Below are 22,079 nucleotides of genomic sequence, written 5' to 3'. Positions count from 1 at the left end.
ACCATGGGTCTCATGGCCCCCACAAGGGGATCTGCAGGAGGGTGTGAGGGTGACACTGGCCCAGAGAGCCACTGCAGCCTTCATCAGCCCCCTTGGCACAAGCATTTCTGGAACAGCCTCTTTCTGTGTGCATGGCATTGCCACTGGGGTGCAGCTCTGCAATCTGCTTTCTGCTCAGCACTGGGGTTCCTTCCTGTTCCACCCCCGTGGGCAGCTGTGGGTACAGCAGTGGGGCTTTGGCAGAGCACAGGCAGGGCTCTTGCCATCGATGGCTCCTGGGGAGGTGGCACAGGACCTAAATAGGTTTGTTGAGAGCAAGCCAAGGCTGGAATTAGAGTGTGACTGTTGTGTCCATGGGGAGAGTAAGAGCAGCCCCAGATCAATTCACTCTGTAGGCAAACAGCTGCCAGGAGGGCTTGGTGGAGCCAGGGGAACATGGTGATGGAGAGAGGGCTGCTCTAGGACCTGAAGCCCCATCAAGTCCTCCTTGTTCTCTGGTACGTGAGGCTGCCTGGGAGTCTCATAATTTACAGGTTTAAAATCTTGTGGACTTCAGGGAAGAAGGTGGAAACTGCTGTGGGCTAGGCAGGAGGTAGATCTCTTTCAGCTGTAAAAATCCCTGACTGCCTTGTGCCAGGTTGTGTGAGTGGCCATTTACTTCCCAGCTGGAGAGCTGCACAGTGAGTGAGGGGGAAGGAAATCCCACTCTGTGCTAGAATTGTTTTTGGTGTAGAGTATCAGGGATATTTCTTCCTCTATTGTTACAACTACCTTACGCCACGTGTCACTTTCTGCTGTTTTATTTTGCAATAAGAGCAAAATGTCACTTGCTTTTGCAACCTGTATGTGCCATGGGGCATAACGTGGGAAGAACATTGAATATACCTGTTCCTTCTGCTGTCCATGGGCTGTTCACAAAACCACGTTAATATCCCTTCCCTCCAGACACCTGCCAGAGACACAAACCTCTCCTGCTTTGTAATTCCTGCCCAGAAGGTTTGGGACACAGATGAGAAGCCATAGACTAGGAGGCCCCAGTCTGGTCCTCTCTGGCTTCTTCCCCTTCCCTGGGGCAGTCCCCAGCAGAGAAGCTCGGGATATTCCTGTTTCTCCTCTCTGGTTCACCCAGCTGGTCCTCTGACTGCTCACAGAGCTGAGTGCACAACCCAGCTGAGTACCCAGCACTGAATGCAGCTCCTCTGAATCCACCAGCTAGGCCACCTGCCCAAATATTGCAACTTAGTGCAAATTCCAGCCCAAGTTTCCCAAGCATGGACACAGCCAGGCTGCCTCGAATGGATGCTGAGAGCAGATCTCACGCTTGTGCAGTGTGCAAGCAGCTGGAGATGCAAAGCACCACAAACCTGCCCTGTGCCAAATACGGGATGTGGCATGAGTCAAAGTGAGGGACACCAGGAAATAATAGACTTCACATGAAGGAGAGCAATAATTAGCAGCTGTAAATCACCTTTCATCTCCAGATCACAGAGGCGTCTCAAGCACTAATTAGCACAGCCTTGCAGCATCCCTGCCCCATAACTAGCACGGGGCAATGGTTATTCCTCTGCTGGCACGCAGCCACGTGTCCTTGCAGGCACCAGCAGGAGGGAGCTGGCTTGCAAGGTTGGTCTTGTTCCACTTCTCACAGCCAGGCTGGAGGTTCCTGGGCACCTGTGCCAAGGCTCTGCTGTGTGCCCCAAGCCAGTGCAGGTTTGGTGTCTGCTTCCACAGCAGGTAAGTGAAGATGGGCCAGGAGGAGCAGAACACACTTGGGATCCAACCCGTTTCTGCTTTGGGTTCTATCTGATATTTTCTGTGTGGAAATCCCTGCTTAACTCAAAGAAAACAAGTGAGCAAGGTAAGCTCCTCCAGGAGCAAAAGTCCTCCTTAACAGCATTTTAAATAAGTATGGCAGGGAAGTTTACAATCTCCTAAAGTTTTCGTAAATACACGTGTGTATATATTTAAATACGAATATTTACAAAACATTTAAAAAAAAATCTAGAGTTCTTTAACCTTGCTAGTTATCTCTGTAATGTTGGGAAGACACTCCCAAAACACTTGTTAACTCGGGCATGAAGCAGAGAAGACATGTTTGCAAGGATCTGTATGTGGAGTTGTTCATATTTCTTGGTAAGCACACAGAAGCCTGACCAGCCCCAGCCTCAATCTCCGGCTTCTCTGAGTGGAGTCATCTTTTCTAGGTAAAATGAAATATGCTTTTCTTGGAAGAATTTAAATGTGAGAAAGTGGCAGACTCAGGAAATTTCCCAGTTATCTGTAGGTGAACCAGACCCATCTTCCTTCCCCCTGGGCTGGTTACCTGCAGCACACCAGCAGCACCCCAGTGCCTGAAGGACACAGTATGAGTTTCTGGGTTGCAAAACTTGTCTATTTTGAGTTTGCAGCAAGCAAAATGAAGCAGAACTTACTGGGCTTCATGTGGGAATTGAAATGTAAGACTGTGAAATATGGGAGAGGGGAATCAGACTGGTTAGTCTCTCTCTGCATTTGAAATGTCTATGAATATTGTTGAAATAGTGCGTGTGATCGTTTTGCATGGCTGAAAATAGCTCTGCAAGGTGCCGGGTGGCAGTGCAAGCCAGCCCTTGGCATCACACAGCTCCCAGCAGCACTTCATTGTCACACCAGGAGCTTTGCTGTACAAAGAAAGCACAACTGGAGTCTGCTGCATTGTCCATACTACAAGGAGGTAAATTAAAGGCTAGAGAGATTTTAATTTGCTCCAGGACATAAAGAACATCAGGGCAGAAGTGAGACCTGCAAGCCCTAGCTGATAGTCCCTTGCCCTGACTTCTGAATGATGTGGGTTCCATTTCCTTCGTTAAAAACAACCTTGTTTATAACCTCTCTTTCATGATTCAGCTTTTCTGCAGTCATCAACTGATCGCCATCAAAGCAGGGCAGCATCAGATTTCAGGAGGAAGATGAAGTAGGCTGTTGCAGCTCACTCGTGCTCCTTGCAAAGGGCAGTTTGATGGAGGAAATGAGGGATGCCTTGTCAAAGGGCTGCTCTTTTTGGAGAGGAGCTCTCCTCTCTGAAATCGCTTTGCCAAATCCTAAACTGCCTGGAGTTCCTGCTGTGCAAATCCCCACCCATGGCTTCTGCCCTGCCAGAAACACCAGTGCCTCATCACCATGAACTGGCCCCGTGCAGGCCCAAAGCTACAGACAAACGTGGTTTTCCTGGTTCCTCTCCTCCTTCTTGCCCGTAGGTCAGAGCATCAGACATGCGCTGCTCTGCATGCGGCGACCTGGGGCCCTACCAGTGGCACAGCTACCAGTTCTACATTTAAAGCAAGACTCATTGCCAAGAAAAATCTCCTAGAAAGTCCCACACCCCCACTTTTTTATTCCTTGCACTCTGGTGTGACGTGTCTCTCAGGCAGCACAGCTCCCCAGGCTTCTAATGACCATGTTGTGAGGCTTTGCTAACTGCTGCATTATGTTGCCTGCAAAAATCAGGCTACACAGCTGCAGTCCTCATCCTGTTTAGCAGACTGGGAAGCAAAGGCATGAAATGGAAAGGACCATCCCTTTCCAAAACCTGGTGGTTTTTGGCTAGCTCTGGATTAAATTGCCATGCTCAGAGGGGTCAGCGACTGCTGGCCCAAGTGGCGTGCCCGTGGACACACGAATAATCAGTAGCAAACACCCAAGCAGAAGCCAAACCCTTGAGACACAATCCTGTGGTGCAAATTTGCACTCATCCTTATTTTTTTTTAGGAGCTAATCCTTTGTCCTTGCAGGAAGAGGAATTTTCTATAAATGTGGGATTTTTTTACACCTCATTGTGTGTTTAATGTTTAACAGTGGGATCATTATGGTTTTATTAGCAGCATGTAACGCTTTGTCATCTTCAACTGACTTTGCAAACATTAACTGATTGATCTCAACTATGAATCAGTGGTGGTAACTAGGAAGGGAGGCGAAGTGGTCTGCTGGTGCTCACTGGGGAAGTGGTTGTCAGAACAGGGCACAGAACCCAGGGCTCATGTTTTGCTGCTCAGACCACGAACACAACAGTTTTATTAGTGTTATTTCCATTAGTGCTGCTGTCCGGGAGGGCTACTCTGTGTGCAATAAACAACCCTCAGCTGCTTCTCTCTGCCTCTGGTTGAGTTCATGCTTGACAAAATGTCACCAAACCCCAAAAAATGCTGAATTAAGGAAAAACAAAAAGAGTGACTGACTTTGTTTTCCTCAGTGATCCAGTGGTTGCTGGTTGTTTTCCACTCGCCCTAACAAAATGCATAATTCAATTATCTATATTTGTGGGAATTAGATGCTAAAGTCAGAAAGGAGCAGGGCTGCTTGCAGCCACAGCTTGAGAGGTTTTTAAGGGCCACATCGGCAGAGACTGGCTCGAAGCATCCTGAAGCCGCTGCCAGGAAATTAGCTCCTCGTTTGCAGTATGCAGAACATGTACGGCGGCTTCATGATTTACTCGCTCATCTGCTTCACATTGCGCCTACTCTCCCTCGCGACTGTCCTGGCGTACGCAATCTTCTGTTGCAAAACAGGAGTGAAAATGAGCACTGCAGCGTGGAAGAGCCGTGCCGCTGCCCAGGTAAGGGTGGCCAAGCCCGGCAGGGACACGGCCCCTCGGGGGGGATGGAGTGACAACAGCTTCGGCGATGGGAGGCTGTGGTGGTGGCTTTGGGGGCAAATTAGATATGTTTGGGGGATGTGGTGATTGCCTGGGGACAGCAGGGATATGGCCCCTCAGTGAGGGGGTGCAGTGATGGCTTTGGGCATAAGGATGGGGAGGTGTTGGTGGCTTTGGGGACAGCAGGAACAGAGCAGGAAGGTGTAATAGTAGCCTTGGGAACAGCAGGGATATGGTGGGGACATGTAAGAGTGGCTTTAGGGACAGAGGGTACAGAGTGGGAAGGCATGATGGTGACTTTGGGTACGGTGGGGACACCATGGGGGCATATGATGGTGGCTTTGGGGACAGAGAAGGCAGAGCAGGAAGGTGTAATGGTGGTTTTGGCAATAAAGGGGACACAGTGGGGCGTATGTGATGATGACTTTGGGACAGCAGGGACACAATGGGGGGGATGAGATGGTGGCTTTGTGAACAGTGGGGATGCAACCCCTCAGTGGGTGGATGTGATGGTGTCTTTGGGGACAGTGGGGACACACAAGAAGGTGTGATGGTGGCTTTGGGGGCAGAGAGGACACAGCAGGGATATGTGACGGTGGTTTGGGGACAGGAGGGATTCAACCCCTCATCAGGGGGCTGTGATAGTGGCTTTGGGGACCGAGGGTACAGAGTGGGAAGGTATCATGGTGGCTTTGTGGACAGCAGGACTACAGCTCCTTAGAAGATGAATGTGATGGTGTTTTTGGGGACAGTGGGGACACAACAAGAAGGTGTGATGGCAGTTTTGGAGACAGCAGAGACACAGTGGGGACTCAGTGACTTTGGGAACAGTGTGGATACAGTGGGAATGTATGATGGTGGCTTTGGGGACAGAGAGGACACAGCAGGAATACGTGATGGTGGCGATGTAGGGACAGTAGGGATGCAGCCCCTCAGTGGGAGGGTGTCACGGTGGTCTTGGGGACAGCGGGGCCCCAGCAAGGAGGTGTGATGGTGGCTTCAGGGATACAGGAGACATGCCAGGAAGGTGCGATGGTGGCCTTGGGGATGGCGTGGACACGCCAGGGAGCTGTGATGACAGCTGGGGGTGGAGGAGACACGGCAGGGAGGTATGGCGGTGCCTTGGGGACAGTGGCGGTGCAGCCGCTCAGCAGGTGGCGGCGGCTTTGGGGACAGGTGGGCTCGGTGCGGGAGCGCGGTGGCTCCGTGCACAGCGGCAGGCAGGGCGGGCCGGAGGCGGGCAGAGGTGCGGGTGCCGGGAGGTGCGCGGGCACCGCGGCCAGCGGCGGGAGCGGCGATCCCGGGGCGCGTCCCGCGGGTCCCGGCGGGGCGGGGGTCGCGGGGCGGTTGCCATGGCAGCAGCCGGGCGGCGCGCGCGGCCGGCGGGGCGCGGCGCGGCGCGGCCCCGGAGCGTACCATGTGCGCCCGGCGGCGGGAGGCGGCGGCGGAGGGGCCACGACGGCGGCGGCTGCTGCTGCTGCTGCCCTGCTGCTAGAGCTCCGCCGCGGCGGGCCCGGCGACCAGGAGCCGCTGCGTCAATGTAACGGCGGGGACGGGGGGCGGAGGGGACGGGGAGGACGAAGGGGGACGCTGGGTGGCATTTCCACGCCGCGCGTGGCCGCGGGGAGAGGGGGGTGAGGGGGGCGGAGGGCGGGCGGGAGGCGTTAAAATGGCGGCGCGCAGGCGGCCCCCGCGCTAAACCGGCCCCCGTGGCTCGCCCCGCGCCGCCGCGCGTGGCACGGAGCGGCCGCCGCTGCCTGCGAGCGCCGCCGCTGCTGCGAGGTAAGGCCGGGGCGGCCGCGGGGCGCTCGGTGCCCCCCCGAGCCGCGGGCGCCCGGGGACGGGGGGCGCGCTCCGGGGAGGGGGCGCGGCGGCGGCTGGTCCCGGTCCCGCTCCCGCGGGCGGCTGTCCCGGGAGCAGCGCAGGCGGGCTGGCCGCGGGTGCTGGCACGGCTCCGCATCGCTCCTTTGTCTGGCGGCGGCGGCGGGCCCGGGCTCCGCTCCGCTCCGGCGGGCGGCTGCGGAGGGCGGCTGGCGCGGTAGGAGCGTGGCGGGGGCGGCGTTCCGTTCTTTAATAGGAAAAAAAAAAAATCACAAAGCCCACACCAGAACTAATTTTTGCAGCCGAAAGTGTTGCAGGCGCTGCCGTACCCCCGGACTCCTGGTAGCGTGGCAAAGCCCTGCTCGGAGTAGCGGAAGCGGAGTTTTAGTTCTGGAAAAGCAGCCCAAACTCTCCGGAGGGCTCCGGCCGCCGCAGCGGCGAGAGAGGGGCCGGAGGGGAGGGGGGATTTTTTCTTTCCTTTTTTTTTTTTTTTTTTTTTTTTTTTTGACTCTTATGAAGACATGCGCATTTGTTCATTCTTGCCACCGCACTGGAGTCTGCCTAGAAACAAAGAACACAGCCTGGCGAAGTTGATGCTGGCTCCCGAAGTGTCTGGCTTTTTTTTTTTTTCCCTTTTTTTTTTTTTTTCTCTCTTTCTTCTTCTTTCCTTCATTTACTTGTGCCATCGGTAAAAGCCTCGAGATGTTTCCTTCAATTATTCCCATGTGCCTACTGATGGAAACACACACCCTCCCCGCCTCTCCCCTTCGCCCCCCTCGCCCCTAGCAGGCCAGGTTACGCATTTTGAAAAGTGCAGCCATGATAGACAGAGCAAGTTCTCTCTCCCATTTTGCCCCGGCCCCGCGGTGTGACAGCTCGCAGGAGGTGTGCCTTCTCACCGGGAGCCACCCCCTTGCTGAATCATCGCCGAGCCATGGCCGGACAGCTCGTCCGCCCGGGCAGCGGAGCATTCCCCGGCCGAGCATGAGGCCGTGGCGGAGCTGACGCGAGGCACAGACCTGTTAACATTCGGCTCAGGCGCGGGCAGAAAACCTTCCCGTTTCATGGCAGCGGGAGCCGCGGATGCAGCTTTGAGCTCAAAGGCAAGACGTGCGCTGCTGTAAGGAATATCCCCTGCCTTTGAGGTAGTGAAAGTCCGGCTGCCTGGTCCTGCAGCTTTTGCCTCTGAGAACTCCCCTCTTGCTCAGATAGGCTCTGTGTGCGATCAGCAGCGGGCTCGGGGAGTGATGTGCGAATTCGTGGTGTTGTGGCTCTTAGCTGTAATCCTGTATTGCGTTTGCATAGAGAAGTGTATGAACAGTAGTGTCGTGTCTGTGCTATTTGCCTAAAACGAGTTTATTCTGCACTGATGGAAGTCATTGCCTTTGTTACTGCAAAGAAATTATGACTTAATCTTTATGGGGCTTGGGGTGCGAGTGTGTTAGATGCTGAGGTGTTGCGAGGTATCCCTGCCTCCATTCAAAGGTTGCCAAAAAGTAAGAGAGTAAGAGGTGGGATGAGCAATTTTCAGCTGGGGTGTATCAGGCAAGACTAAATTGCAGCAGTTGTTGGACATGTAACATGATCCTGTAATTAGAGTGAGGTTATAGTCTATACCATGTTGAAACTATCGGGTGTCTGTGTTGGATCAGTCTGAATTAAGCTAGTTATTCTGGGATTATACAGAAGCAGAAGTAATGCAGTTAAAGTTTCCACAGAGCAGCTTCCTTGGGGTTGCAGAGATGTTTTCCCCCTATGGGTCCTCCTTGCGGGTGTTTTGCTGTTAAGGTAATACGTGGAGGCTGCAATGGTGCTGCTTTTTAGGTTGGAGAAAGGCCTTACATGGCACAGTCCTGCTCCTTGGAGCTTAATTTACTAAAGAACATCCAAATCATGCATCTCGGTCCTGGGAGGGAAGAAAATCCTGAAGGGGGGACTTTGAGGTTCAGCTTCAGGCAGAAGTGAAGGACTTAAAGGATTCTGTAATTTGGTCTTAAAGCTTCCCTGCCCCCATTACTCTCCATACCCCAAGAAATACGAGTGGTAGCAAGTCTGGTGGAGAGCCTGCAGACTGTGGTCTTTTCAGTGCTCCTGCCAGTGGGGCAGGGTCTTCCTGGGGTGGCTTCAGGCAGCTCTGGTTTGCTGTGGGGATATTCTGGTGAGGAGCTGCACAGGCAGACCTGGAGGCTGTGCAGGGTACAGTGTGTGGGCACCAGCTCTGCTCACGGGTGCTGATTTCCCCTGGTGTGTGTGTGTATATATAGACGTGGCACATATTTAAACAAAGTCATTTTAAAGTAGAGATGGCCCAGAAAAGTTTTGAGAACTATTTCAGTGTTTTGAGTGTTTCTTTTTCAAAGACAATGGACTGTTCTGAAGCTTCTAGGTAATGTGGGATGTGGTGATAGCAGGAGGAGCAGTCTGCTTTGGGCTCAGTTGGCCTCCCTAGGAGCAGCTGAATTTTATGTGTGCACCTGGTTCAGCCTGTTTACAGTTGTGTGGCCGCTGCAGATCTGGTGCTGCCTTATGGGCCTTTTGGGATGTGTTGGCAGGGGCCCAAAGCAGACCTGGTGGTCAGCAAGGAAATTAGCTCCACAGTGCTGTAAATTGTCCTGCTCAGCCTCCTGCAGCATGTGGCCAGGTCAGCAGAATTCAGGATGCCACATCCCTTTCCACTGCTGTGAGGGAGTGAGGGACCCACATGGGGAAAGAGAGAGTGGATCTAAATCTGTCATTCCTCCCTCCAGAGCTGGACCATGTGCTGCAGGATGTTACTGACAGTAGGGGTGCTGGGCAGTTGTCCCTCTGAGATGTTCCACACAGAGGATTTTATAGTGGTTTTTATGCCCAGTTCCACAGCAATGGGGGCCTGCTCTGCCCTCGTATTCTCTGTTGGGGAATGACTGGAATAAGCCTTACATGTTAATCTTAGAATTTTACAGAGCTAGAAATTTTCTCCTGGGCTTGTCCCATCTTGGCAAGAGGAATGGAGCTTAGAATTTTGCACTTGTGATGCCATCACATGTGAAGTTTTGAGGGGCTGTTCTGCACGTTTAAGGGAATCTCAAAGTGCAACTCAAAAACTTGTGACTGCAGAGAGAGGATGGCTTTCTTGCTTTTTGCAGCATAGCTTGCAAATCAATTTCAAAGCTGGTGCTGTTGTGGAAGTGGTCCTGCTTCTGGCCTTTTCTTCCAGCCTCTTTCATCCTTGTAATTTAAGAATAATCTTGCAGAATAACAAGGAAAAAAAGGACATTCATTGTAGCCATCACTCAGCTTCTCCACGTGGCCACAGAAATGGTTGTGTTGGCACAAGGACTTGGGGAGCCCAGGCAGGACAGGAGGAGGCTGGGCCTGGCATAACTGCGTTGCTAATGTCTGGATCTTCCTAAAGGCACAAGTGAAACCATGGCTGGCCTAGTCACCAGTGCCTGCAGCTCAGTCAGGAGCCTGAAAGCAAATGAAAATTCTCTTTGTGGCTAATGCAGGCACACGTGAAGATGATGAATCTACAGCTGGGATTTGGTGACTGATGCCCACAGCAGGACACCCCTTCTGTGCTGGTGGTTACAACTTGGCCTTGTTGGTAGAGTGAACCATTGCATGACTCAGATGTGTTGGGAAGGAGTATGGAGCATTCATAGGAGCAAACTTTGTGGACCATGAACATGTTAGAAGTCACATGTGGAAACTGAGTACTAGAAGCATGAGGCTGCTCATTGAGAGGGAGGCTGAGCACTGGAAAGCACAGTTTGCTTAGATCTCAATATTCAAAGGTAGTCATAGGAGTGATGAATCTCTTGGTGGGCTTTGAGAACAGTGCAGACATCCAACCAAAGAGCTGCCACGTCAGACAGATATGGCATCTTGCATTTCCTTTGCCCAGCTCCAGCCTCCTAGCAGCCATCAGGAAAATGTGAGAAAAATCTTCTGCACAATGCTAGAAAATCTTGGTTGGGGAGCGACTGCTGCCTGGAAGCAGGGAAGAGAGAATGTCTTTATTGAACAGTGTGTGTTTGCTCTTAAAATCCCTTAAAAGCTCTGAAGCTCAAGCTTGCTTGATTTGCTGTGTTTGCCATATGTAATATTTCAGTGAGAAGTTTCAATTCAGTGTGGCTGAGTTGATGCAGGAGTTTCTTTTTAGGTGTTAGGGATCCACTTACCCATGTGTAATGTACTGGTTTGTTTTTTAGACTGGTTTTTGGAGGGGGGGGTGGGCTGTGAGCTTCTTTTTAGTTCTAGACCTCTGGGCAGTGCATGCATCTGTCTCTAGGGCAGTGCTCAGGTTCTAATTTGTCATATGATTTAAGCAGACTTGTCTCTTTTGCTGAAATTCAGTCCTTAAGCTGGAGCATTTATAATAAAACATTTTGTAATTCTCTGTTCACCTCTAATGCAACACCACAGGTTTCCCAGGCTTTCCATCTGTGTCTGCTGCTGAAATGGAATTCCTTATTGTGCCCCCTAAGTATAGAAATTGTATAAATGGATCCTTTTAGTTTGTTTTCTCCAGATTTCCATGTGTGCAAATTGCTACCCCTGGATAGATGATTTACCTGAATTTGTGCTTATGATGCTTTTGCAGTTGGTCACCTCTTCCCTGCTAAGCTGTGCAGTGCATGTTGTTCTTTTAAAAGGTGTGCATCCTCCCCTTTCCATGCCATCTTCCAGGAAGGATTGTCTACCCAGAGCGATGTTATCGTCTCCCATTTTAAATGGTGTCAGCAGATATTTGTTTTTTCCCTTCTCTCATTTTGATGCTAAGTACTCACCATGGGAATGAGTCGTCTTGTATTATTCACATGGAGCAAATCTGTGGCTTGGCCTACAAATTATAAGGCCCTGCTGAGTGAGGGTGAGGGCTTTGGGAGCCTGAGTAAAGGTGCCAGGATCTGTTTGCCTGGGTGGTTTTTTTTTTCTAAAAGCACGTAGGCCGATAGCAAGCTGAAAAAGCAGTGGCCTTCTGAGCCGGGTATTTTATGTCTGAGGGCTTCTGAATGCATAAAATCAGAGAGAATGTGTCTGTGTAATCCGATCTGCTCTTGAAAGCCTTGTGGAGGGCTGCATGCTGCAGACATAAGCTGTGTCAATAAGAACTCTATTCACCCTCGGAAAACAGCCTCGTGATCAGGTTTGATTGGCAGCCTTCCTAAGGGAGGGCCTTTTTTTGAGAAAGAGCTCTGATTTTTTGGCGGTACTTCTGACTGCCTTTTCGGACTCCCACTTATTGTTTCTTTCCTCGGCATGATAAACTTGGATCTTTTTGCTGGGAGCTTGCTGGGGCAGAGGAGGAGGATTTCATGTAGCACTGTAACAGGACTGTGGGGTGAGTTTCCTTCCTTGCAGTGCAGCTCCTCTGCCAAAGCTGTATTTATGAGCATGAAGGTGAGGGATTTAAAAGAATATGAGGTAGGACTGGAGGTGGCTGTGTGCAGGAGAGTGTACCATACCCTCGTGCATGCTCAGGGTACTGTCTTGCAGAACAGTGGCACAAAGCACCCATCCTTGTAAAAGTCTTGGATGGTAACGCACAAAATGTGTGCTTGTGCATGCTTATGTGCATTTTTCCCCCTTGGTTCTGCAGATGTCTGTGTTATCCAGAAGTGTTGTTGGATGAAATTCTGCTTTTGGTAATGCTGTCACAAATCTGCTGTGAAGGCAGTGTCGTACTAATGGCTGTAATTTGTTGGTTACTATTAGATATTTTTTTTTTTTTAATTACACAAGGCAAAAATCTAATTCTGCCTTATGAATTATTCTACACCTGGCATGTAATCTTTTAAAATCTTGTAGGAAAAATCTTCTTGAGCTGATAAAAATTATACTTATGAGATTTGCTGAAAGCAGAATTTTAGTCAGAATACCAGGTTCTGAGCTGCTGTTCAGTGTGTAGCATTTGTGTAAATGGCATTTTCTGCTGCATTACGTATGTGATATTCAGTGTTTGCTCTGCTGAGGTCTTAAAGCCATTCTCTTTGGCACTGAGTTTCTGGCTTTAACAAAAGAGATAATGGACTTTCAGTTCTGCATGTTTCTTTTTTTTTCCCCAGGTCCTTTGGTCTATGTGTCACTTTTTTTTAAAGCTTCATGTCCTTTGTCAAGTGATGATTTGAAAATTAGCTCATCTGTATGTCTTTCTGGGTTATTCCTGTAGCTGCAAATGAAAGCTTTAAAATATAATTAGAAGGTAATATGCACGAGTTAAAAAAAAAAAAAGCAAAGCTATTATTTAAGAGAAATGCAATTATGTTTTGAGCCAATTGAGGCTTGACTTAATTTCTCAGGGTTTGTTGGTGATGATGTAGTAAAACCAAAATTAACTCTTGAAATATGGCTGTCCTGAGTCAGGAATTTGGCTGCTGAAGATGTAGAGAGCCACTGAAAGAAAGGCAATCTCATTGCACGGGAGCTTGTTCCTGTGCAGTTTGCAAATGGATGCAGCATTTGGGGTGATTCCTGCAGTTCCATTTTCCTGGCTCTTCCCAGCTGAATCCCCTTCAATAAAGGCCTGATCTTGCCTACAACAGCTTTAGTAACAAACTGTCTGTTTGAGGTGGGATTGGCCCCTGAGCAAACAGTGTGCAGCCCTTGGCAGCCATGGGCAGGGCGAGGGTGGGCAGGAAGCACTGGCTGCTGCTCCTCTCAGTGTGGGGAGGCTGCAGCTGGGTGATTTGTTTTTGCTTCCTGTTCCCAATCTGTTTGGGTCAAAAGAAGCGGTGTTTTTCCATATTAAGATGTTTGGCTTCGTTCTGCTAGGCAGCAATAAATTTTACACCGTGCACAACGTGTTTCTTATATTTCAGAGGCACTTCATCGCTGCCTTTGACTTTTAATTTGGACGGTGAAACCTTTATTAGTGCTTTTTTTGTTGCACGACCTGCTTTTCAAGGAAAACAGAAAGCTTTTTCTTTTTTCTCCTTTCCCTCTGTTTTGGAAAGAGCCTTTGAAATATCTTACAGGTCTGTAGTTGAGCAGAGGGAGGGAGCTGGCAGGTCTGTCTGCCATGCCTGGCTCCTCAGCAGGCTTGCAGGGAGATGGGTGCACCTCAGCCTGCTTCTCTGCTCCTGGAGTTAATTGGGATGTGCTTGGAATGAATTCATTAGTGCTTGTGAAGCATTTGGTAATGTTTTGGTGGAAGGTTCTGGGGCTGTGTGGTGGTGAGGTGTGGTTGTGCAATGCAGGTCTGTGATGCTGGGAGGAGCCTGTGTGGGTTGATGGACCAGTTGTTAAAGTGGTCCTAAAGGCTGGAATGGTGAGCTGTAAAACATCCCCGTGTCATTGATGGAAATCCTGCCCAGTAAAGGACAAGCTCTGAGCCATGGCTGACTGCTGGGCTGCTGCTGGGAGATGTTCTCCAGAGCACCGGGTTAGTCCACAGCATGGGAAATGCTACTACAGGCCATAGGGTGCAAAACTGATGGAGAAGAATGAATCAGGCTCTTTAGGCTCTTCTCTGGTTGGGCAGCAGAGGTGTTTATATTTCTCTCACCAAAATCTGGTCAAAACTCTTTAATCAATGCTGGTCACTCTTCTTACCTTGCTCAGTTGTAGGATCTCCTACTCTGGAGCCAGCAAGTCAGGATGGATAAATCTTTTTATGGCCATACCAGGTATCAGTGGGCTCCTTTACAGTCTGAACATTTTTATATAAATTGTAATAAGCAGTGCTGGCCCAGGGGGCTTGTATTGCATTCAGATACATTTCAGTGAAGTTATTTTTGAAATACAAAAAAGAAACAGTAGCACAGAAAAGAAACAGTAGCAGCGTTACAGGTGGTTTATTCTCCTTTCTGTTAAGCCTCCAGCTGCTGGAGTTCCGTCTGACTGAGGAGGTCAGAGTGCAGAGGTGTTTTGTGAGCCTCCATGCCCTTAGACTGCCCAGGTTTTGGCACTGCCATCTCTGCCTTGTGTTTGTACTTGAATCCTGGATCCACAAACATACACCTCCATTCCGTGTACTCTGCTCGTTCCAAGTCCATCACTGATGAATTTGCCTTGACTAATTACTCAGTGAAGCACTTGGTGTGACAACCTCAGTGCCCTTCGTTAAGCAGAGCCTCGGTAACGAGCTCAGGTTGGCCGTGTCCCAAGTGCCCAGGCGTGGTCTGGCTAATGAAGCAGCACCTTTCACAAGGTGCCTGAGGAAGCTGCACTTCAGGTCATGTAAATAAGGAAACCAGAGTGGGCTGCTCTCCTGCAGGGTGATCAGTGAGCCCCTTCCCTCCTGCATCTCCTCAGTGAGGTGGCACCTCCCCTGCTGCCTCTGGGTGCAACCAGCCTCTCCCCCCTGCTCACAAGTGCAGGCAGGTTATCCCACTCCTCCCCACGCCTGCACTGCACACTCCCTTGGACCAGTCTGCCCAGGGCACCTCTCTTGGGTGGCTCTCTCATGGGATTGACCACCTTCATAATGATTTTCAGGGTCGTTTCAGGCAGAGCAGTGGGTTGAGTAGCTGTGATCCACATTTCTTCTGAGACTGTGGAGGTGAATATGGCATGTAGGGCGGATTCTGCATGAGGTTTTATGAACCTTGCTGAAGGGGAAGACCTGCTGGGTTGGGGACTTTCCAGCTCTGGTGACTGTGTTGTAATATGACTCATTCAGTAGCTGATGCTCAGGTACCAAGGTTGGAATGAGAGTGCTGTTGCCAAACGCCAAATTCATTCTGTACCCTGTGTTAGATGGAAGGTTGTCCTTCTGACAAGACCTTGAGATCTATTAATAAGGTACAGGGAAGCTTCTCATGTGTTTAGTAACAGATTTACTTATTTTCTGTGCAGTGCCACCCACTTGTTTTTCTAGAGATACTCGATTTCTAAATTCAGCCCAGGTGCAGAGACTGTCATAGGTGCCCCTGGCTGGGTGGTGACACCATTTTGCATGCCAGCTTACATGATAAAGTTTTCCCCTAGGCCTTGGAACATCTTGTGGGGAAGATGTGGATTTGGGACAAGAGGTAGAAACCTCTTGACAATGGGACATTGCCAAGGCAGAGCCATTGGCTGCTTGAGCTCCCAGGCTGTGCCCAGTGCTCTTGGCTTCATGGGTGCCATGAGGAGCTAAGCCTGCTCCTTCACACACTTCATATGTTTTTTGGCACTGAAAGTTGTGTTCTTTTTCCTCACTGCTGCTCTCCTCTTTCCTCTGCTTTGTCATGAATGCTAGTCATGGCTGAGGGAGAGGGCAGGAATGATACCTGGCCAATGCAGCCTGTGCTTGGGTCAGCTGGAAAAGGTGGTGAAAGCAGAGCTGGAGTATGCCCAGTGCTGCAGGACAGCGTCTGCATGGGTGAGGTGAGTCAGTCTCTAGCAGCCTTTTGCAAGGTGCTGGGATTCTTTGGTTCAGTAAAACACTCTAATAATTATGTACTGATTTAATTAAAAAATGCTTAGAGCATCCATTGCATAAGGCCATGAGCTAAGGCTGGTGCCTTTTAGCAGCAGTAATTCCCTTTTTTAAACAAAAGGACTGGACAGTTGAGTTGGACTGATCCCATGCAGTGGCAGTTCACCACACACAGCATTTCAGAAAACTGCCCACTGATTCTGGTTTTGTAGGTGTAGGGATGTGTTGGCTTGACTTCCCAACATAGGGACCAGGAGAGCAAGTGGGGAATGCCACAGACCAGCCAAGCATGCCAGATTTGGGACTGACTGGCAGTGATTTGCAGGTTTTTGACATGAGGTTTCCTTTCTCTCAGTAAAATGTAGATTCAAACACTTGTGAGATGCTTTTTTAGCGCAGTCATTTGTGATGTTCAGCAGCAAACACGACTGGTGGCTGGCTTGTCTGATGGCTTTCTCTTGAGCATCTTCAGATACTTCTCTGTCAGTGTCATGATGACTGGGGAGGAGGATTTTTAGAGTTGAACTGGAACTTAAATTTCAAAAGGAGTTTTTTCTCATGAAAATAAATCTGTTTGGCTTTGCTGCTCTTACTGTGCTTCATCTTCAGTTTGCTGGTGCTGGCTGTAAAACCATTAAATCCCTAGTGGGCTGGTGCAGAGCAGTGTCTTCAGTTTGAATCTGAACATTAGTTCAGATTAGAGGAGCAACTGGAATTTAAAATCAAGTTTTGGTCACCGGCAACAGACGCTTTTTTGTTGGTCCCATGTGCCTGTGACACGTGCTGATGTTGTGGCATGTTCCACGCTGGTGAGTGCCAGCTCCCTCTCCCTGGCAGAGCCCAGGGCTGAGCACCACTTGTTCTGTCTGCAGGAGTGACACTACTACAGCACAAATGAGACTTTCCCCTTGCCTGTTGATAGGCTAAGAGCCCATTAGGATTGCAGAAACATCTTCAGAGATTTATGCAGCAATTGTAAGCATCCTATCTTCCTATTTTATTTTTTTTTTAGGTTGAAGTAATGCTACAAATACTTTTTTTATAAGACTCCTAATACAACAAAACTGTCAAGGGGGAGAAGTCCGCTGTGGTGATTATTGTCCAAATATAATAACTTTGTGATAGGCAGAAAGTGTGTCTGACTACAAATGGGAGTGATTCTGGGAGGAAGGTAAAAAGCCTTAATATTCTGAATGATAGAAGAATGAATTTAAATTCATTTAATGTCAGTAATCTTTGTATTATTAACCATAATCTGCTTCTGAGAAGCATACAGACGTGGCTTCTTTTTTTTTCCCAGCTCTCTGTAGAACTGCATTAAGAAGAACAGAGTGTTTCTCCTGACCTCTGCCTTTATACTTTGAGCTCCCAAGGGCACACACTTTTCTCCTGTATTTTTGGACAGCATCTGCAGGTAGTGAAAGCTGCCACAAATAAATAGCAAATCTGAGATCGTGTTACCACAGTCCCAGATCATTTCGCAAGGGGTTAATCCTGCAAGATTCTTACAGGAGAGTGAAACAAGGGTTGCAATCTGGTATCCTTTTGTGGGTGGTTTTAGAATGGTCTTGAACCTTTGTGTTGCCAAAGAGGTTCTCAGCAGGGTGATCTCTGGAGGAAACTAAAAGAGTGTGTGAGGGTACAGGCTGCTGTAGTTTTGGATGCACAACTTTCTGGATGGTTACCAGAGGAGGGGTGCAAATGCAATGGTATTGATGAATTTGATGCAGTATTGTTAGCTGGATTGTGGAGGTGAGGAGGCAAGACTGGCTTTAGGGTTGTTGTTTGGAGCTTTCAGTGTGGGGAGGAGTGCTGTGGCACATCAGACATCTTTGGGTGGGAGGTTATCACGATCAGCCTCGTGCATTCCCCTCCTCTGAGGGAGAGAGCTGCTGCACGCGAGCTTAGCTCTCTGTAGGAATGTGATGTTGCTCATCCTGGAGATCCAGGCAACCAAAACGAGAGAGAGAGAGAGAATTAAAACGTGAGATCTGCTTGCTTATGACCTGAATCCCCTAATCACAGCCCCATGTAAGTGAAGGTCTTAGGCTGGGTTGAGTAGAGGGCATCTCCACCCAAGGAAATGTACATCCACCCTCCACATCACAGAAATGGAGCTTATTCCTGATGCAATACAGTTAAAGAGCCTTAAACCTTGCCTTAAACCAGACCTGCTGTTTGTGACTTTGCTTCCCCTGTGGCAGGCACATAGCGAGGGCATGGTGAAGAGAGGTGTGTGCTACTTGAGCTCCCTGTCCTCAGGACACTGCCCTGGGTGCCAGGAAATGTATCCTGGTGAGTCCATGCCTTTTGGAACTGGTCCTTCAGTTGATGGCTTGGATTAAAGCCTTAATTGTATATAAGTGTTGTGATGCTACTTACTGGGGAGTAACATTGAGGCAGTTCATGCAACAGGGCGGCCGCTTTCACTGACCCTGTCATTTCCTTTTGGCTGTGGCTGTTTCTCCTGGGGTATCCCACTAATGTCAAGCCCGTGGTAATCCCATGCTTTTCAGCATGGTGTTCAGTTTATTCCAGGTTGTAAGACTGCAGCCAGTGATGTAAGACTTGCTGTTTTTTTTCATGTATGTAGCGAAGCTGAAAAATCAATTTAAAAAAATAAGAAAGGAATTTATTCCATTTTAAGCGGCATCAGCAAAGAAAAATAAAAGAAAAAAGAAAGAGTTGTCAGCACATTTTTGGCATAGAGGTGAAGGGAAGATCATATTTTTATGGAAAGATACATAATTTGTTTATTTATTAGATGAGAGGTAGAGATGTTTCAGCTGAGGGATGGAGGAAAAAATAAAAGGAAAAACAAGGAGGGAGGAAATCTAATGCTCTTTGCCTTTTGTAAAGAAATGCTTCAGTTTTTCTTTTGAAGCAGTCTGGAAATTCAGGTTAGTCACTGTAAAGCTGAATAAATAATTTGTCTGAAAAGCACTGCCTAGCTTGCACACATAGCAGGTAGAAAAATTAAAATATCTCATGAAAGGACTTGAAAAGCACCTTTGGCTCAAATCTGTGGTACTGTAAACTGAGGAGAACCTCTGATTTTTCTGTTACCTGAGGATCTGGCTTTTGGTTTTAATCTCTTCTTCTCTCCCTCCCCTCCTCCTCCCACAATATGAAAGGTGTGTTTGTATGGAGGATTTCTTGCAGCACATAGTCAAGGGCTGTTTCAGAGTTCAGACAATTTGATCCAAAGGCTCTTCCTAGCCTTGATGGAGTTTTGCTTTTACAGCTCCTGTGAATTAGGAGAGTATTGGTTCAGCATCGTGTCAGCTACAGATAATTGGGGTTTCGAACATCGCCCACAAACACTTAACAAAGCACTGTGCAAATGTTTCTGAGAGCTAACAAAAACCTGCCTTGTTGCCTGAAGGTGGAATCCACAGCTAGTTGCCTTCTTGGAATAAGCAGATAACAAATTAGCTACTAATACCTTATTTGTGGTTTGATATTCCCACTGGTGCTACTGATATGCGAGGGTTTTGGGTCACAAGGTGGAGTGCAGGAGCTGGATCCCACTCAGTGTTGATACCCTGTTTGTATGGTGTGTTTGGGCAAGACAGGACAAGCTGTTATCCATCCATCTCTAGCCTGTGCCTCCTGCATATTGGCCACATGGGGTGGGGACAGTAGGGACCAGGTGTCCCCACTGCTCTTTGACTATACCACTGCAGCAGGTCACTGAGCTGTGCCTGGTAAGGTGCTGTGCTACCTGGTTGAAGTCCTTTGTGTTCAGCTGGTGTGTCCTGACTTGTGTTTCTGGTTTCTGACAAAGGATGAATAAGTGCTCAAGGCCAGGTTGGATAGGGCTTTGAGCAACCTGTTTTAGTGGAAGGTATTCCTGCCCATGACAGAGGCATTGGAAATAAATGATTTTTTTTCATTCTAACCTTTAGATGAAGCTGGATATACCAAACGTGGCTATGGTTTCAGTGTGAGGCCAGAGCTGCTTCTGAGGAAACTTTGGGGACCATTGATTTAAGGTTCATGTCCCATTAGGTGAACTCTAGGGTAAGGATTCAGCTTTCAGAAAGCACTGTGTGTTTTGTTTGCTTTTTGGCTTTTGAACATGTGTGGTTTTAAGAACAATCAGTTCTGAGGGAGCCTCCTGTCAATAATGGTTGGTAATTGTGTAGAGTGATCAAAAGAGTCTCTGCAGGCTGAAGGGCAGACAGCACAGACAGGCCCACGTTGGAGTCACTGTGTGTTCCCTGTGCCTTTAAGGTGTAGGATTAAGTTTGCAGAAAAGGAACGAGGTCAGGTCTAGACCAAGAAGTAGACTCTGGAATCCAACCAGGAGTGTAAGGTTTTTTTTCCTGTAACAGCATCCTAGATGTGGCAGTTGTGTTGACTTAGCCAAAATGAGGCTGACATCTGTAGGTCAGGGCTGATTAAAAGGGAAGGAGGGTGGAGAATAGCTCTGCAGAGTAAAGAGGATTTAAAGATAACAGTGGAGGGAGATGTGTGGCCCTTATTTGCAGAGTTTGGGTTGGCCATGGGAATCTCGCTGTGCCTGGGAGCAGGGACCTCCTGGACCCTGAGTTCTCTGTGGCTGCTGCTCCAGTTCATGGGAGTCTTCTGACTGAGTCTGACTTTTTGGATCGAAGTTTGACTTAAGCTTTCCTCTTCTGCTGTTCAAGGGAAGCCTCCCACACAAACCTTTGGCTTGGTGTAAAACCCTGCTGTGATGACAACACCCACCCCTCACTTTGTTGTGTTGGAGGGTTAAGTGTCTGGGTCTCCTGCTTGGTGCAGATGAAAGGTGCTGTATTGCTGAGCTGTGCTGTATGCTGGAGCATTATGTGCTGGAAGCTGCTTCAGAAAATGTTTCCGTGCTCCTTTTGACCTCCATTGTGTCTTCCTGCCTAAATTCAGTTGTGCAGGTAGCTGAGGATGTTGGAGGCTGTCCTTTTTTGAGAGAGGAGGAAAGAGGAGGGTGATGGCACCTCAGAAGCACTAATCCCATACTTTGGTAGAACAGCATATTGTGCCCAAAATTGTGCTTCATTATCATTAGCTGCTGCTTACACATTAAGTATGTTGCTCTCACAAGTGCTTGACACCGGGGATCTCTGTCCTTTGGGATGGGTGAGGTGACACAGCAAAAGTAGTATGAAGGAACATACCACCTTCAGGGTCAGGAATGTGATTTATCTGTATTTCTTGCCTGTAGACCTTCAGGAGCTGGTCTGGTGTTCTGATTATTTTTCACAATGATTCCTTTCAGCCTTTCAGAAAAAATGGCTGATTTGATTAGATGAACACTTCTGTGGTATAAATCAGAAAGGAAGAGGGTGCTTAGCTTCTTTCTGAAGCAGGAGTTTTAGTTTCCAAATGAAAAAAACTTTCTTAGCCTGATAAAAATAGAGAATTACTTTATGGGGAAAGTACTTGCTTCCCTCCTGGCTCTGCTGGGCAGCCTTCAGCCGGGAGGAAGTGGGGAAATTACCCTCAGCTCCCTTGGACCACAACCAGTCCTAGTGGTTTTCCAGTGAGGTAACTAGAGTTACACCAGAGCTGTGCTCTAGCTCTTCAAAGTTGAGGGATAAATGACTCCCTTGAAAATGAAAATTGAATTTTAAATCCTGCCAGGCATGATGTCCCCTCCCTGTAGGACCTGCAGCCCGTGTGGCACTGCATGACAAAGCACAGACCGTGTTGGATGGTGAGATTCATCACGTTGGGGTGCTTAGTTCAGCTAAGCAGCATGGATAGCATGATCACCACTCACATCAGTCAGTTAGTAACTTTTATATTTAGAGAAATAGCTGCATAAGCAGTAGTGACCTTGCATAGAATTCTGGGCCTCTCTGTCAGGGGGCAGGCAACTATTTGATGATTTTGTAGAAAATAAATTATCTTGGCCTTTATTCTGGTCCCTAAATTCATTTTCAACTGTGACAAGAGCCAGGATTTAAGCCTGGGTTTCCCCAAGTAAAATACAGTTAATTAGCCCACTCCATCATGCAGCCTTCTCTATTAACAAAGGCAGTATACTCAGCCAGACAGCTCTTGCTCACAAGTGATGCTCACCTTTTGTATGGCAGAGTGTGCTTGCTCAGAGCCTGGAGTCCTTGTTTGCATCCCTTTTCAGCAGTGCTTCTTAACCCCTCTGTGCAGCCCCATTGTAGTGCTGCCTGTCTCCAGTTGAGAGACTGCTGGCACCAGGATGTGTTTAGGTTTGAAGGATGGTTTGTGTTACTGGTACTGGCTGTGGAGTTTTACCAAGGTCAGAAACTGCTGCAGGGTAAAGGGGAAGAGGGTTTCTAC

At 48.7% G+C, this 22,079-nt stretch overlaps 1 protein-coding gene across 6 annotated transcripts in view; it reads left to right on the top strand.

The window, feature by feature from the left end:
* The first annotated feature begins 4,571 nt into the window (after positions 1–4,571).
* MBNL3 (muscleblind like splicing regulator 3) overlaps positions 4,572–22,079 on the top strand; it is a 93,676-nt gene continuing 76,168 nt past the window's right edge. For 2 of the 6 annotated variants that reach the window (XR_008508618.1, XM_036402009.2), the window contains exon 1: positions 4,572–4,591. The gene's annotated coding sequence lies outside the window, so the exon portion shown is untranslated. Of the gene's footprint in view, positions 4,592–6,086; positions 6,171–6,338; positions 6,413–7,559; positions 7,597–17,194; positions 17,212–22,079 lie in introns of those variants that run through there. The other 4 variants (XM_036402007.2, XM_036402008.2, XM_036402011.2 and 1 more) reach the window with 4 other exon arrangements.

The sequence above is a fragment of the Molothrus ater genome, chromosome 14, assembly GCF_012460135.2.
Source record: "Molothrus ater isolate BHLD 08-10-18 breed brown headed cowbird chromosome 14, BPBGC_Mater_1.1, whole genome shotgun sequence".
Taxonomy (NCBI): domain Eukaryota; kingdom Metazoa; phylum Chordata; class Aves; order Passeriformes; family Icteridae; genus Molothrus; species Molothrus ater.
The sequence above is the reverse complement of the archived record's forward strand: the minus strand, read 5'-3'. Positions and strand labels throughout refer to the sequence as shown.